This window comes from Pseudophryne corroboree, chromosome 3, assembly GCF_028390025.1.
Source record: "Pseudophryne corroboree isolate aPseCor3 chromosome 3, aPseCor3.hap2, whole genome shotgun sequence".
Taxonomy (NCBI): Eukaryota; Metazoa; Chordata; class Amphibia; order Anura; family Myobatrachidae; genus Pseudophryne; species Pseudophryne corroboree.
The window spans coordinates 116,830,456-116,844,638 of record NC_086446.1 but is presented as its reverse complement, the minus strand read 5'-3'; the positions used below and the strand labels follow the sequence as shown (position 1 = coordinate 116,844,638).

General features: G+C 46.9%; 20 non-coding genes and 15 pseudogenes across 20 annotated transcripts in view; all 35 read left to right on the top strand.

The window, feature by feature from the left end:
- The window catches only part of LOC135060823 (5S ribosomal RNA), a 119-nt gene extending 43 nt beyond the window's left edge, over positions 1-76 (top strand). Inside the window, exon 1 of the ribosomal RNA XR_010247217.1 lies at positions 1-76. This exon is cut by the window's left edge and continues 43 nt beyond it. This is a non-coding gene — a ribosomal RNA (5S ribosomal RNA).
- A 107-nt stretch (positions 77-183) lies between these two features.
- LOC135070426 (5S ribosomal RNA) lies at positions 184-302 on the top strand. The gene has a single exon (XR_010256591.1). It is a non-coding gene; the product is annotated as a 5S ribosomal RNA (ribosomal RNA).
- Positions 303-409: 107 nt separating this feature from the next.
- LOC135069424 (5S ribosomal RNA) lies at positions 410-528 on the top strand. Its single transcript, XR_010255605.1, has one exon. It is a non-coding gene; the product is annotated as a 5S ribosomal RNA (ribosomal RNA).
- A 107-nt stretch (positions 529-635) lies between these two features.
- On the top strand, positions 636-754 carry LOC135067228 (5S ribosomal RNA). The gene has a single exon (XR_010253449.1). It is a non-coding gene; the product is annotated as a 5S ribosomal RNA (ribosomal RNA).
- A 107-nt stretch (positions 755-861) lies between these two features.
- LOC134894862 (5S ribosomal RNA) lies at positions 862-980 on the top strand (annotated as a pseudogene).
- A 107-nt stretch (positions 981-1,087) lies between these two features.
- Positions 1,088-1,206, top strand: LOC134892099 (5S ribosomal RNA; annotated as a pseudogene).
- Positions 1,207-1,313: 107 nt separating this feature from the next.
- Positions 1,314-1,432, top strand: LOC135066665 (5S ribosomal RNA). Its single transcript, XR_010252906.1, has one exon. It is a non-coding gene; the product is annotated as a 5S ribosomal RNA (ribosomal RNA).
- A 107-nt stretch (positions 1,433-1,539) lies between these two features.
- LOC134893423 (5S ribosomal RNA) lies at positions 1,540-1,658 on the top strand (annotated as a pseudogene).
- A 107-nt stretch (positions 1,659-1,765) lies between these two features.
- On the top strand, positions 1,766-1,884 carry LOC134887465 (5S ribosomal RNA; annotated as a pseudogene).
- Positions 1,885-1,991: 107 nt separating this feature from the next.
- On the top strand, positions 1,992-2,110 carry LOC134886560 (5S ribosomal RNA). The gene has a single exon (XR_010170641.1). It is a non-coding gene; the product is annotated as a 5S ribosomal RNA (ribosomal RNA).
- A 107-nt stretch (positions 2,111-2,217) lies between these two features.
- LOC135066630 (5S ribosomal RNA) lies at positions 2,218-2,336 on the top strand. Its single transcript, XR_010252873.1, has one exon. It is a non-coding gene; the product is annotated as a 5S ribosomal RNA (ribosomal RNA).
- A 107-nt stretch (positions 2,337-2,443) lies between these two features.
- Positions 2,444-2,562, top strand: LOC135059138 (5S ribosomal RNA). Its single transcript, XR_010245553.1, has one exon. It is a non-coding gene; the product is annotated as a 5S ribosomal RNA (ribosomal RNA).
- Positions 2,563-2,669: 107 nt separating this feature from the next.
- LOC134887430 (5S ribosomal RNA) lies at positions 2,670-2,788 on the top strand (annotated as a pseudogene).
- Positions 2,789-2,895: 107 nt separating this feature from the next.
- Positions 2,896-3,014, top strand: LOC135062829 (5S ribosomal RNA). Its single transcript, XR_010249171.1, has one exon. It is a non-coding gene; the product is annotated as a 5S ribosomal RNA (ribosomal RNA).
- A 108-nt stretch (positions 3,015-3,122) lies between these two features.
- Positions 3,123-3,241, top strand: LOC134893041 (5S ribosomal RNA; annotated as a pseudogene).
- Positions 3,242-3,348: 107 nt separating this feature from the next.
- On the top strand, positions 3,349-3,467 carry LOC135066314 (5S ribosomal RNA). Its single transcript, XR_010252565.1, has one exon. It is a non-coding gene; the product is annotated as a 5S ribosomal RNA (ribosomal RNA).
- A 107-nt stretch (positions 3,468-3,574) lies between these two features.
- Positions 3,575-3,693, top strand: LOC134894361 (5S ribosomal RNA; annotated as a pseudogene).
- Positions 3,694-3,800: 107 nt separating this feature from the next.
- Positions 3,801-3,919, top strand: LOC135069780 (5S ribosomal RNA). Its single transcript, XR_010255962.1, has one exon. It is a non-coding gene; the product is annotated as a 5S ribosomal RNA (ribosomal RNA).
- Positions 3,920-4,026: 107 nt separating this feature from the next.
- Positions 4,027-4,145, top strand: LOC134888306 (5S ribosomal RNA; annotated as a pseudogene).
- Positions 4,146-4,252: 107 nt separating this feature from the next.
- On the top strand, positions 4,253-4,371 carry LOC134888263 (5S ribosomal RNA; annotated as a pseudogene).
- Positions 4,372-4,478: 107 nt separating this feature from the next.
- Positions 4,479-4,597, top strand: LOC135066663 (5S ribosomal RNA). Its single transcript, XR_010252904.1, has one exon. It is a non-coding gene; the product is annotated as a 5S ribosomal RNA (ribosomal RNA).
- Positions 4,598-4,704: 107 nt separating this feature from the next.
- LOC134892367 (5S ribosomal RNA) lies at positions 4,705-4,823 on the top strand (annotated as a pseudogene).
- A 107-nt stretch (positions 4,824-4,930) lies between these two features.
- LOC134887464 (5S ribosomal RNA) lies at positions 4,931-5,049 on the top strand (annotated as a pseudogene).
- A 107-nt stretch (positions 5,050-5,156) lies between these two features.
- LOC134886559 (5S ribosomal RNA) lies at positions 5,157-5,275 on the top strand. The gene has a single exon (XR_010170640.1). It is a non-coding gene; the product is annotated as a 5S ribosomal RNA (ribosomal RNA).
- A 107-nt stretch (positions 5,276-5,382) lies between these two features.
- LOC135066628 (5S ribosomal RNA) lies at positions 5,383-5,501 on the top strand. The gene has a single exon (XR_010252871.1). It is a non-coding gene; the product is annotated as a 5S ribosomal RNA (ribosomal RNA).
- A 107-nt stretch (positions 5,502-5,608) lies between these two features.
- On the top strand, positions 5,609-5,727 carry LOC135059137 (5S ribosomal RNA). The gene has a single exon (XR_010245552.1). It is a non-coding gene; the product is annotated as a 5S ribosomal RNA (ribosomal RNA).
- A 107-nt stretch (positions 5,728-5,834) lies between these two features.
- LOC134887429 (5S ribosomal RNA) lies at positions 5,835-5,953 on the top strand (annotated as a pseudogene).
- Positions 5,954-6,060: 107 nt separating this feature from the next.
- Positions 6,061-6,179, top strand: LOC135062828 (5S ribosomal RNA). The gene has a single exon (XR_010249170.1). It is a non-coding gene; the product is annotated as a 5S ribosomal RNA (ribosomal RNA).
- Positions 6,180-6,286: 107 nt separating this feature from the next.
- On the top strand, positions 6,287-6,405 carry LOC134894578 (5S ribosomal RNA; annotated as a pseudogene).
- Positions 6,406-6,512: 107 nt separating this feature from the next.
- On the top strand, positions 6,513-6,631 carry LOC134900188 (5S ribosomal RNA). The gene has a single exon (XR_010173703.1). It is a non-coding gene; the product is annotated as a 5S ribosomal RNA (ribosomal RNA).
- A 107-nt stretch (positions 6,632-6,738) lies between these two features.
- Positions 6,739-6,857, top strand: LOC134890240 (5S ribosomal RNA; annotated as a pseudogene).
- Positions 6,858-6,964: 107 nt separating this feature from the next.
- LOC134885941 (5S ribosomal RNA) lies at positions 6,965-7,083 on the top strand. The gene has a single exon (XR_010170041.1). It is a non-coding gene; the product is annotated as a 5S ribosomal RNA (ribosomal RNA).
- A 107-nt stretch (positions 7,084-7,190) lies between these two features.
- On the top strand, positions 7,191-7,309 carry LOC135064252 (5S ribosomal RNA). Its single transcript, XR_010250563.1, has one exon. It is a non-coding gene; the product is annotated as a 5S ribosomal RNA (ribosomal RNA).
- Positions 7,310-7,416: 107 nt separating this feature from the next.
- Positions 7,417-7,535, top strand: LOC135067227 (5S ribosomal RNA). Its single transcript, XR_010253448.1, has one exon. It is a non-coding gene; the product is annotated as a 5S ribosomal RNA (ribosomal RNA).
- A 107-nt stretch (positions 7,536-7,642) lies between these two features.
- LOC134893585 (5S ribosomal RNA) lies at positions 7,643-7,761 on the top strand (annotated as a pseudogene).
- Positions 7,762-14,183: the final 6,422 nt, after the last annotated feature.

The following is a 14,183-nucleotide window of genomic DNA, read 5'->3' as shown; positions in this document are numbered from 1 at the left end:
CTTAGAAGCTAAGCAGTGTTGGGCCTGGTTAGTACTTGGATGGGAGACCACCTGGGAATACAAGGTGCTGTAGATATTTTTATACTGCCAACAACGTTCTGTTGATGCATTCCATTTTCAAACGTATTCATTTATGAACCAGTAGTTAGAAGTAGAAAAGTTCTAACAGAAACCACAAAGCTCATCTACAGCCACACCACACTGGATACGCCCAATCTCATCTGATCTTGGAAGCTAAGCAGTGTTGGGCCTGGTTAGCACTTAGATGGGAGACCACCTGGGAATACAAGGTGCTGTAGATATTTTTATACTGCCAACACCGTTCTGTTGATGCATTCCATTTTCAAATGTATTCATTAATGAACCAGTAGTTAGAAGTAGAAAAGTTCTAACAGAAACCACAAAGGTCATCTACAGCCACACCACACTGGGTACGCCCAATCTCATCTGATATTGGAAGCTAAGCAGTGTTGGGCCTGGTTAGTACTTGGATGGGAGACCACCTGGGAATACAAGGTGCTGTAGATATTTTTATACTGCCAACACCGTTCTGTTGATGCATTCCATTTTCAAACTTATTCATTTATGAACCAGTAGTTAGAAGTAGAAAAGTTCTAACAGAAACCACAAAGCTCATCTACAGCCACTCCACACTGGATACGCCCAATCTCATCAGATCTTGGAAGCTAAGCAGTGTTGGGCCTGGTTCGTACTTGGATGGGAGACCACCTGGGAATACAAGGTGCTGTAGATATTTTTATACTGCCAACACCGTTCTGTTGATGCATTCCATTTTCAAACGTATTCATTTATGAACCAGTAGTTAGAAGTAGAAAAGTTCTAACAGAAACCACAAAGGTCATCTACAGCCACACCACACTGAGTACGCCCAATCTCATCTGATATTGGAAGCTAAGCAGTGTTGGGCCTGGTTAGTACTTGGATAGGAGACAACCTGGGAATACAATGTGCTGTAGATATTTTTATACTGCCAACACCGTTCTGTTGATGCATTCCATTTTCAAATGTATTCATTTATGAACCAGTAGTTAGAAGTAGAAAAGTTCTAACAGAAACCACAAAGCTCATCTACAGCCACACCACACTGGATACGCCCAATCTCATCTGATCTTGGCAGCTTAGCAGTGTTGTGCCTGGTTAGTACTTGGATGGGAGACCATCTGGGAATACAAGGTGCTGTAGATATTTTTATACTGCCAACACCGTTCTGTTGATGCATTCCATTTTCAAACGTATTAATTTATGAACCAGTAGTTAGAAGTAGAAAAGTTCTAACAGAAACCACAAAGCTCATCTACAGCCACACCACACTGGATACACCCAAGCTCATCTGATCTTGGAAGCAAAGCAGTGTTGGGCCTGGTTAGTACTTGGATGGGAGACCACCTGGGAATACAAGGTGCTGTAGATACTTTTATACTGCCAACACCGTTCTGTTGATGCATTCCATTTTCAAACGTATTCATTTATGAACCAGTAGTAAGAAGTAGAAAAGTTCTAACAGAAACCACAAAGCTCATCTACAGCCAAGCCACATTGGATACGCCCAATCTCATCTGATCTTGGTAGCTAAGCAGTGTTTGGCCTGGTTAGTACTTGGATGGGATACCACCTGGGAATGCAAGGTGCTGTAGATATTTTTATACTGCCAACACCGTTCTGTTGATGCATTCCATTTTCAAACGTATTCATTTATGAACCAGTAGTTAGAAGTAGAAAAGTTCTAACAGAAACCACAAAGCTCATCTACAGTCACACCACACTGGATACGCCCAATCTCATCTGATCTTGGAATCTAAGCAGTGTTGGGCCTGGTTAGTAGTTGGATGGGAGACCACCTGGGAATACAAGGTGCTGTAGATATTTTTATACTGCCAACACCGTTCTGTTGATGCATTCCATTTTCAAACGTGCTCATTTATGAACCAGTAGTTAGAAGTAGAAAAGTTCTAACAGAAACCACAAAGCTCATCTACAGCCACACCACACTGGATACGCCCAATCTCATCTGATCTTGGAAGCTAAGCAGTGTTGGGCCTGGTTAGTACTTGGATGGGAGAGCACCTTGGAATACAAGGTGCTGTAGATATTTTTTTACTGCCAACACCGTTCTGTTGATGTTTTCCATTTTCAAATGTATTAATTTATGAACCAGTAGTTAGAAGTAGAAAAGTTCTAACAGAAACCACAAAGCTCATCTACAGCCACACCACACTGGATACGCTCAATCTCATCTGATCTTGGAAGCTAAGCAGTGTTGGGCCTGGTTAGTACTTGGATGGTAGACCACCTGGGAATACAAGGTGCTGTAGATATTTTTATACTGCCAACACCGTTCTGTTGATGCATTCCATTTTCAAACGTACTCATTTATGAACCAGTAGTTAGAAGTAGAAAAGTTCTAACAAAAACCACAAAGCTCATCTACAGCCACACCACACTGGATATGCCCAATCTCATCTGATCTTGGAAGCTAAGCAGTGTTGGGCCTGGTTAGTACTTGGATGGGAGACCACCTGGGAATACAAGGTGCTGTAGATATTTTTATACTGCCAACACCATTCTGTTGATGCATTCCATTTTCAAACGTATTCATTTATGAACCTGTAGTTAGAAGTAGAAAAGTTCTAACAGTAACCATAAAGCTCATCTACAGCCATACCACATTGGATATGCCCAATCTCATCTGATCTTGGAAGCTAAGCAGTGTTGGACCTGGTTAGTACTTGGAAGGGAGCCCACCTGGGAATACAAGGTGCTGTAGATATTTTTATACTGCCAACACCGTTCTGTTGATGCATTCCATTTTCAAACGTATTCATTTATGAACCAGTAGTTAGAAGTAGAAAAGTTCTAACAGAAACCACAAAGCTCATCTACAGCCACACCACACTGGATACGCCCAATCTCATCTGATTTTGGAAGCTAAGCAGTGTTGGGCCTGGTTAGTACTTGGATGGGAGACCACCTGGGAATACAAGGTGCTGTAGATATTTTTATACTGCCAACACCGTTCTGTTGATGCATTCCATTTTCAAACGTATTCATTTATGAACCAGTAGTTAGAAGTAAAAAAAGTTCTAACAGAAACCACAAAGCTCATCTACAGTCACAGCACACTGGATACGCCCAATCTCATCTGATCTTGGAATCTAAGCAGTGTTGGGCCTGGTTAGTAGTTGGATGGGAGACCACCTGGGAATACAAGGTGCTGTAGATATTTTTATACTGCCAACACCGTTCTGTTGATGCATTCCATTTTCAAACGTACTCATTTATGAACCAGTAGTTAGAAGTAGAAAAGTTCTAACAGAAACCACAAAGCTCATCTACAGCCACACCACACTGGATACGCCCAATCTCATCTGATCTTGGAAGCTTAGCAGTGTTGGGCCTGGTTAGTACTTGGATGGGAGACCACCTGGGAATACAAGGTGCTGTAGATATTTTTATACTGCCAACACCGTTCTGTTGATGCATTCCATTTTCAAACGTACTCATTTATGAACCAGTAGTTAGAAGTAGAAAAGTTCTAACAGAAACCACAAAGCTCATCTACAGCCACACCACACTGGATACGCCCAATCTCATCTGATCTTGGAAGCTTAGCAGTGTAGGGCCTGGTTAGTACTTGGATGGGAGACAACCTGGGAATACAATGTGCTGTAGATATTTTTATACTGCCAACACCGTTCTGTTGATGCATTCCATTTTCAAATGTATTCATTTATGAACCAGTAGTTAGAAGTAGAAAAGTTCTAACAGAAACCACAAAGCTCATCTACAGCCACACCACACTGGATACGCCCAATCTCATCTGATCTTGGCAGCTTAGCAGTGTTGGGCCTGGTTAGTACTTGGATGGGAGACCACCTGGGAATACAAGGTGCTGTAGATATTTTTATACTGCCAACACCGTTCTGTTGATGCATTCCATTTTCAAACGTATTCATTTATGAACCATTAGTTAGAAGTAGAAAAGATCTAACAGAAACCACAAAGCTCATCTACAGCCACACCACACTGGATACACCCAATCTCATCTGATCTTGGAAGCTAAGCAGTGTTGGGCCTGGTTAGTACATGGACGGGAGACCACCTGGGAATACAAGGTTCTGTAGATATTTTTATACTGCCAACACCGTTCTGTTGATGCATTCCATTTTCAAACGTATTCATTTATGAACCGGTAGTTAGAAGTAGAAAAGATCTAACAGAAACCCCAAAGCTTATCTACAGCCACACCACACTGGATACACCCATTCTCATCTGATCTTGGAAGCTAAGCAGTGTTGGTCCTGGTTAGTATTTGGATGGGAGACCACCTGGGAATACAAGGTGCTGTAGATATTTTTATACTGCCAACACCGTTCTGTTGATGCATTCCATTTTCAAACGTATTAATTTATGAACCAGTAGTTAGAAGTAGAAAAGTTCTAACAGAAACCACAAAGCTCATCTACAGCCACACCACACTGGATACACCCAAGCTCATCTGATCTTGGAAGCAAAGCAGTGTTGGGCCTGGTTAGTACTTGGATGGGAGACCACCTGGGAATACAAGGTGCTGTAGATACTTTTATACTGCCAACACCGTTCTGTTGATGCATTCCATTTTCAAACGTATTCATTTATGAACCAGTAGTAAGAAGTAGAAAAGTTCTAACAGAAACCACAAAGCTCATCTACAGCCAAGCCACATTGGATACGCCCAATCTCATCTGATCTTGGTAGCTAAGCAGTGTTTGGCCTGGTTAGTACTTGGATGGGATACCACCTGGGAATACAAGGTGCTGTAGATATTTTTATACTGCCAACACCGTTCTGTTGATGCATTCCATTTTCAAACGTATTCATTTATGAACCAGTAGTTAGAAGTAGAAAAGTTCTAACAGAAACCACAAAGCTCATCTACAGTCACACCACACTGGATACGCCCAATCTCATCTGATCTTGGAATCTAAGCAGTGTTGGGCCTGGTTAGTAGTTGGATGGGAGACCACCTGGGAATACAAGGTGCTGTAGATATTTTTATACTGCCAACACCGTTCTGTTGATGCATTCCATTTTCAAACGTACTCATTTATGAACCAGTAGTTAGAAGTAGAAAAGTTCTAACAGAAACCACAAAGCTCATCTACAGCCACACCACACTGGATACGCCCAATCTCATCTGATCTTGGAAGCTAAGCAGTGTTGGGCCTGGTTAGTACTTGGATGGGAGAGCACCTTGGAATACAAGGTGCTGTAGATATTTTTTTACTGCCAACACCGTTCTGTTGATGTTTTCCATTTTCAAATGTATTAATTTATGAACCAGTAGTTAGAAGTAGAAAAGTTCTAACAGAAACCACAAAGCTCATCTACAGCCACACCACACTGGATACGCTCAATCTCATCTGATCTTGGAAGCTAAGCAGTGTTGGGCCTGGTTAGTACTTGGATGGTAGACCACCTGGGAATACAAGGTGCTGTAGATATTTTTATACTGCCAACACCGTTCTGTTGATGCATTCCATTTTCAAACGTACTCATTTATGAACCAGTAGTTAGAAGTAGAAAAGTTCTAACAAAAACCACAAAGCTCATCTACAGCCACACCACACTGGATATGCCCAATCTCATCTGATCTTGGAAGCTAAGCAGTGTTGGGCCTGGTTAGTACTTGGATGGGAGACCACCTGGGAATACAAGGTGCTGTAGATATTTTTATACTGCCAACACCATTCTGTTGATGCATTCCATTTTCAAACGTATTCATTTATGAACCTGTAGTTAGAAGTAGAAAAGTTCTAACAGTATCCACAAAGCTCATCTACAGCCATACCACATTGGATATGCCCAATCTCATCTGATCTTGGAAGCTAAGCAGTGTTGGACCTGGTTAGTACTTGGAAGGGAGCCCACCTGGGAATACAAGGTGCTGTAGATATTTTTATACTGCCAACACCGTTCTGTTGATGCATTCCATTTTCAAACGTATTCATTTATGAACCAGTAGTTAGAAGTAGAAAAGGTCTAACAGAAACCACAAAGCTCATCTACAGCCACACCACACTGGATACGCCCAATCTCATCTGATTTTGGAAGCTAAGCAGTGTTGGGCCTGGTTAGTACTTGGATGGGAGACCACCTGGGAATACAAGGTGCTGTAGATATTTTTATACTGCCAACACCGTTCTGTTGATGCATTCCATTTTCAAACGTATTCATTTATGAACCAGTAGTTAGAAGTAAAAAAGTTCTAACAGAAACCACAAAGCTCATCTACAGTCACAGCACACTGGATACGCCCAATCTCATCTGATCTTGGAATCTAAGCAGTGTTGGGCCTGGTTAGTAGTTGGATGGGAGGCCACCTGGGAATACAAGGTGCTGTAGATATTTTTATACTGCCAACACCGTTCTGTTGATGCATTCCATTTTCAAACGTACTCATTTATGAACCAGTAGTTAGAAGTAGAAAAGATCTAACAGAAACCCCACAGCTCATCTACAGCCACACCACACTGGATACGCCCAATCTCATCTGATCTTGGAAGCTAAGCAGTGTTGGGCCTGGTTAGTACTTGGATGGGAGACCACCTGGGAATACAAGGTGCTGTAGATATTTTTATACTGCCAACAACGTTCTGTTGATGCATTCCATTTTCAAACGTATTCATTTATGAACCAGTAGTTAGAAGTAGAAAAGTTCTAACAGAAACCACAAAGCTCATCTACAGCCACACCACACTGGATACGCCCAATCTCATCTGATCTTAGAAGCTAAGCAGTGTTGGGCCTGGTTAGCACTTAGATGGGAGACCACCTGGGAATACAAGGTGCTGTAGATATTTTTATACTGCCAACACCGTTCTGTTGATGCATTCCATTTTCAAACGTATTCATTAATGAACCAGTAGTTAGAAGTAGAAAAGTTCTAACAGAAACCACAAAGGTCATCTACAGCCACACCACACTGGGTACGCCCAATCTCATCTGATATTGGAAGCTAAGCAGTGTTGGGCCTGGTTAGTACTTGGATGGGAAACCACCTGGGAATACAAGGTGCTGTAGATATTTTTATACTGCCAACACCGTTCTGTTGATGCATTCCATTTTCAAACGTATTCATTTATGAACCAGTAGTTAGAAGTAGAAAAGATCTAACAGAAACCCCACAGCTCATCTACAGCCACACCACACTGGATACGCCCAATCTCATCTGATATTGGAAGCTAAGCAGTGTTGGGCCTGGTTAGTACTTGGATGGGAGACCACCTGGGAATACAAGGTGCTGTAGATATTTTTATACTGCCAACACCGTTCTGTTGATGCATTCCATTTTCAAACTTATTCATTTATGAACCAGTAGTTAGAAGTAGAAAAGTTCTAACAGAAACCACAAAGCTCATCTACAGCCACTCCACACTGGATACGCCCAATCTCATCAGATCTTGGAAGCTAAGCAGTGTTGGGCCTGGTTCGTACTTGGATGGGAGACCACCTGGGAATACAAGGTGCTGTAGATATTTTTATACTGCCAACACCGTTCTGTTGATGCATTCCATTTTCAAACGTATTCATTTATGAACCAGTAGTTAGAAGTAGAAAAGTTCTAACAGAAACCACAAAGGTCATCTACAGCCACACCACACTGAGTACGCCCAATCTCATCTGATATTGGAAGCTAAGCAGTGTTGGGCCTGGTTAGTACTTGGATAGGAGACCACCTGGGAATACAATGTGCTGTAGATATTTTTATACTGCCAACACCGTTATCACTGACCTGGTTTGGGAGTGTTGTGGACTCGGGGCTTCTTCCGATGACCGGGAAGAGGAACCGCCACTGGGTCGTAGTAGAGATGGCCGGATGTAGGTCTTCCTCATGCAGAACTAAGACGGCAGGCGGGAGGCCCAGAGGAATTCTTGTAGGTCTCCTGTAAGACAAGACTTGTAGAAATAATGAAGGCTGGGGTACTGAGATATTGGAGACACTGTGGTATTGAAGGCACTGAGGTACTGGGAGTACAGGGAGTGCTGGGAGACCCTTGGAGGCACGGAGGTGTTTGGAGGCACGGAGGTGCTTGGAGGCACGGAGGTGTTTGGAGACACCGAGGTGTTTGGAGGGACGAGGTGCTTGGAGGCACGAGGTGCTTGGAGACACGGAGGTAACTGGAGGCACGGAGGTGCTTTGAGGCGCGGAGGTGCTTGGAGGCACGAGGTGCTTGGAGGCACGAGGTGCTTGGAGGCACGGAGGTGCTTGGAGGCACGGAGGTGCTTGGAGGCACGGAGGTAACTGGAGGCACGGAGGTGCTTGAGGCGCGGAGGTGCTTGGAGGCACGAGGTGCTTGGAGGCACGAGGTGCTTGGAGGCACGGAGGTGCTTGGAGGCACGGAGGTGCTTGGAGGCACGGAGGTAACTGGAGGCACGGAGGTGCTTGAGGCGCGGAGGTGCTTGGAGGCACGAGGTGCTTGGAGGCACGAGGTGCTTGGAGGCACGGAGGTGCTTGGAGGCACGGAGGTGCTTGGAGGCACGGAGGTGCTTGGAGGCATGAGGTGCTTGGAGACACGGAGGTAACTGGAGGCACGGAGGTGCTTGGAGGCACGAGGTGCTTGGAGACACGGAGGTAACTGGAGGCACGGAGGTGCTTGTAGGCACAGGATGCTTGGAAGCACAGGTTGCTTGTAGGCACAGGATGCTTGGAAGCACAGGTTGCTTGTAGGCACAGGATGCTTGGAAGCACAGGATGCTTGCAGGGACAGGATGCTTGGAAGCACAGGATGCTTGCAGGGACAGGATGCTTGGAAGCACAGGATGCTTGCAGGGACGAGGGAGCTCTGGATCATAGCTTCCACAGGAGAAACGAAGATACTCAGGCATCGGATCTCTGCCTGGTATCTGATTTTAAATTCCCCGCCCTAGCCTGATTGGCGGAGCAGGCAGGTGACGTCAGACCTGCTCCGCCTCCTTGCCCTCGCTTGTGATGGCGGCGCCCTTGCTTCCGGGAAGCCGCCGGAGAGCAGCGCCGACCCGCCGCTGAAGCCGGAGACTGACAGGGGAAGAGAGGCGCCGGGCAGACCAGGCCACCCGCAGGGACAAGCGCGGTCGCCGCTGCCCGAGGTTCGTGACAGTACCCCCTCCTCCAGGAGTGGCCCCTGGACACTTCCCGGGCTTAGTCGGATGTCTGGAGTGGAAGATCCGAATCAGACGAGGAGCCGTTACTTCAGTAGCCCCAATCCAACTTCTCTCCTCAGGTCCATAACCCTTCCAGTCCACCAAGTACTGTAATTTTTTATGAAGATAACGAGAGTCCAGAATAGCTTTGATTTCAAACTCCGCTCCAGCTTCTGCCACTACGGACGTTGGCCTTGGGAGTGCTGAGTGGAATCGATTCAGTATGAGGGGACGGAGTAGAGAAACATGGAAGGCGTTAGGTATGCGAAGATGGGCAGGCAAACCCAGTTTACAGACCACAGGATTTAAGACTTGTAGCACAGGGTAAGGACCGATGAACCTTGGAGCGAATTTCATGGTGGGCACCTTCAACCGGAGATTCCGTGTGGACAGCCATACCCTGTCCCCAACTTTATATTGAGGTGCGGCTTGCCGTTTCTTATCTGCAAAGAACTTGTACCGAACAGAAACCTGCTTAAGATTAGCATGAACCTTTCTCCAAATTTGTCCAAAGTGTCGTAGAGTGGACGCTACAGCAGGAACCTCTATTATCGGAAGGCTTGGAAATTCCGGAACACGGGGATGGAACCCGTAGTTGACGAAAAATGGTGATTCCCCAGTGGAAGAATGAAACAAATGGTTATGGGCAAACTCCGCCCAAGGCAACAACTCCACCCAGTTGTCCTGTGAAGGAGAGAGATACAACCGAAGAAAAGTCTCTAGATCTTGATTGACTCGTTCCGTTTGTCCATTTGTTTGGGGATGATAAGCCGACGAAAACTTAAGTTTAATGTGTAGAGTTGAACAAAGGGCTTTCCAAAACCTGGCGGTGAACTGTACTCCACGGTCAGAAACAATCTCTTGTGGCAACCCATGCAAACGAAAATGTTCTCGGATAAACAATAGAGCCAGTTTCGGTGCTGTCGGAAGACCAGTCAAGGGCACAAAGTGTGCCATCTTCGAAAAACGGTCAACGATAACCCAAACGGTGTTGCAACCCTTGGAACAGGGCAAGTCAGTGATGAAGTCCATGGAAATGTGAGTCCAGGGTCTCACAGGGATAGGCAGAGGACGAAGTAACCCTGCAGGAGGCAGACGAGGAGATTTATGTTGTGTACATTGGGGACACGAATTAACGCAATCTTGTACATCCTTCCTCATGGTGTTCCACCAGTAAGACCTTTGCAGAAACTTGTACATCTTCTGAGCGCCGGGATGACCGGAAAACTTGGAGTTATGGACCCACCGTAGTATTCCTGGGCGGAATCTAGCTGGTACGGACATTCTTCCAGGAGGAGGAGCTGGAGTAGTTAAAGCAGCAGAGACAGAAACTGGATTCAGAATTAAACCCCGCTCCGGAGGTTCATCCTCGTCTGTGGGAACCTGTGAACGGGAAAGCGCATCTGCTTTAATATTGAGAGTCCCGGCACGGTACTTGATAATGAACGAGAATCGGGAAAAGAAAAGTGCCCATCTCGCCTGGCGAGGATTCAAACATTGTGCGGATTTGATGTACAGTAAATTCTTGTGATCCGTGTAGATGGTAAACACATGTTTAGCCCATTCTAGAAGATATCTCCATTCTTCCAAGGCAGATTTGATTGCCAAGAGTTCCTGGTCTCCAATAGAGTAATTTCGTTCGGCTGGAGAGAATTTACGAGAGTGGAAGCCACACGGATGTAATTTCTTATCAGAGGAATGCTGGGAGAGGACAGCCCCCACCCCGACTGAAGATGCATCAACTTCTAAGAAGAAGGGTTCCTCGAAATTTGGTTGTTGGAGAACTGGAGCCGTCGTGAAAGCTAACTTTAAGCGAGAAAAAGCTACAATGGCTTCCGGAGGCCACAAACTAGGATTAGAACCCTTTCTCGTCAGGGCAGTAATGGGTGCAACAATGGTGGAGAAACCTTTAATGAATTTCCTGTAGTAGTTCGCAAAGCCCAGGAACCTTTGTATTGCTTTCAGGGAAAGAGGCTGAGTCCAATCACGAATGGCCGACAACTTTTCCGGATCCATGCGAAGCTCCGTCCCCGAGATGACATAACCGAGGAACGGAATAGATGTTACTTCAAAGGTACATTTGGAAAGCTTGGCGTAGAGATGATTCTCTTGTAAACGGTGTAGCACCTCTTTGACTTGAGTCCTGTGTTCGACAAGATTCTTGGAAAAAATCAGTATGTCGTCCAGATATACCACAACGCTCTGATACAGCATATCACGAAAGATTTCGTTGACGAATCCCTGGAAAACCGCGGGAGCATTACTAAGACCAAACGGCATCACCAAGTATTCGTAATGCCCATCTCGGGTATTAAAGGCAGTCTTCCATTCATCCCCCTCTCGGATGCGTATAAGATTATAAGCTCCTCTCAAGTCGAGTTTTGAAAAAATGCGGGCACCACGAACCCTATCAAATAACTCTGTGATTAGTGGCAAGGGGTATTTATTCTTAATAGTAATGTCGTTTAGGCCGCGGTAGTCGATGCATGGTCTCAACCCCCCGTCCTTTTTCTTCACGAAAAAGAAGCCTGCACCAGCAGGGGAGGAAGAGGGGCGAATGAATCCCTTGAGCATATTGGACTTAATATACTCCGACATGGCTTGAGTCTCGGGAAGAGACAGAGGATATGTGCGACCACGAGGTGGCGTCTTCCCTGGGACAAGGTCAATAGGGCAGTCCCAAGGCCTGTGAGGTGGTAACAGGTCAGCAGCTTGTTCCGAAAATACGTCCTTGTACCCTTGATATGCCTCCGGAATGTGCTCTTCATCCGTTTTGGAGGTAACACGGAGCGGACAAACAGGAGTAAGACAATTAGTGTGACAAAAGGAACTCCAGGACAGAATTTGTGACGACTTCCAATCGATGTGGGGGTTATGACTTTTCAGCCAAGGCATTCCAAGAACCAGATCATGGGGCATTTCTGGGATTACCAAGAGTTCCAAATCTTCCTGATGTAGAGCCCCGACCCGCAGCTTAACTGGCCCCGTGCGCCACATTATGAGACCTTTGGAAATTCTAGTCCCGTTGATAGCCGTCAGTGAAATTGGCCGCTCGATAGGCCGTAACTTTAAACCCAAACTTTGGGCACAGAAGGAAGAAACGAAGTTCCCTGCAGCTCCGGAATCCAATAGGGCTTCACAAGACCTGGAGACTGAATTGGAGACTAGAGTTACTGGAAGCAAGCAGTCCGAAGTTGGAGAAGCTTTTGTCGTAACTCCCAGCTTGACTCCTCCGGAACAAGCTAGGTCTGCCCGTTTCCCGGACGGACTTTACAAGATTTAAGAAAATGATCTGCGGCTCCACAGTAAAGGCAGAGTTTACCCTCACGACGACGCTGTCGTTCTTCCGGAGACAGTCGGGAGCGGTTAATTTGCATGGGCTCATCTGAGCTAGGTGAGGCCACCGGCCTAGGAGTAGGATTCCGGAACCTGGAACGATCCGAACGGTTACGTTCTCTTCCACGCTCCTGCATCCGAAGATCCACCTTGACGCAAAGGGAAATCAAATCTTCTAATGGATCCGGCAGATCTCTAGTAACCAGCTCGTCTTTCAGCCGGTCGGAAAGACCGTTCCAGAAGGCAGCTCTCAGGGCATCATTATTCCAGCGTAGTTCGGAAGCAATGGTCTGGAAATGAACCACGTACTGGCCCACGGAACGGGCGCCCTGCCGAACACGGAGCAAATCGGAAGAAGCAGTGGTCATTCTGCCGGGCTCGTCGAAAATCCTTCGAAAGGACGAGATGAAGTTGGTGTAGTTGGAAACCATGGGATCAGATCGTTCCCATAATGGAGACACCCAATCCAAAGCAGAACCTTCCAACAGAGAAATAATATATGCTACCTTGGACCGGTCTGTAGGAAAGTTGTGTGCAAGTAGCTCGAAATGTACCTCGCACTGGTTCAAGAAACCACGACAATTTTTGGGATTCCCATTATAGCGGGACGGAGTAGGCAACTGAAGGCGTGGAGTGACACCGGCCGATGGTTGAACATTGCTGGCAACGGCAACTGGTGCGACTGCTGGAACAGGAGCCGGAATTACTGAGGCCAGAGACGCCTGAATCTGATCCAGACGCCCGGACAACTGCTGGAGGTACTGCATCACCTGACCTTGTGCTGCTTCCTGACTTTGCACTCGAGAAGCCAGGTTCTGGATGGCACTAGAGTCCGTGTTCCGATCCCCCGAGTCCATGAGGCCTGAGTATACTATCACTGACCTGGTTTGGGAGTGTTGTGGACTCGGGGCTTCTTCCGATGACCGGGAAGAGGAACCGCCACTGGGTCGTAGTAGAGATGGCCGGATGTAGGTCTTCCTCATGCAGAACTAAGACGGCAGGCGGGAGGCCCAGAGGAATTCTTGTAGGTCTCCTGTAAGACAAGACTTGTAGAAATAATGAAGGCTGGGGTACTGAGATATTGGAGACACTGTGGTATTGAAGGCACTGAGGTACTGGGAGTACAGGGAGTGCTGGGAGACCCTTGGAGGCACGGAGGTGTTTGGAGGCACGGAGGTGCTTGGAGGCACGGAGGTGTTTGGAGACACCGAGGTGTTTGGAGGGACGAGGTGCTTGGAGGCACGAGGTGCTTGGAGACACGGAGGTAACTGGAGGCACGGAGGTGCTTTGAGGCGCGGAGGTGCTTGGAGGCACGAGGTGCTTGGAGGCACGAGGTGCTTGGAGGCACGGAGGTGCTTGGAGGCACGGAGGTGCTTGGAGGCACGGAGGTAACTGGAGGCACGGAGGTGCTTGAGGCGCGGAGGTGCTTGGAGGCACGAGGTGCTTGGAGGCACGAGGTGCTTGGAGGCACGGAGGTGCTTGGAGGCACGGAGGTGCTTGGAGGCACGGAGGTAACTGGAGGCACGGAGGTGCTTGAGGCGCGGAGGTGCTTGGAGGCACGAGGTGCTTGGAGGCACGGAGGTGCTTGGAGGCACGGAGGTGCTTGGAGGCACGGAGGTGCTTGGAGGCACGAGGTGCTTGGAGACACGGAGGTAACTGGAGGCACG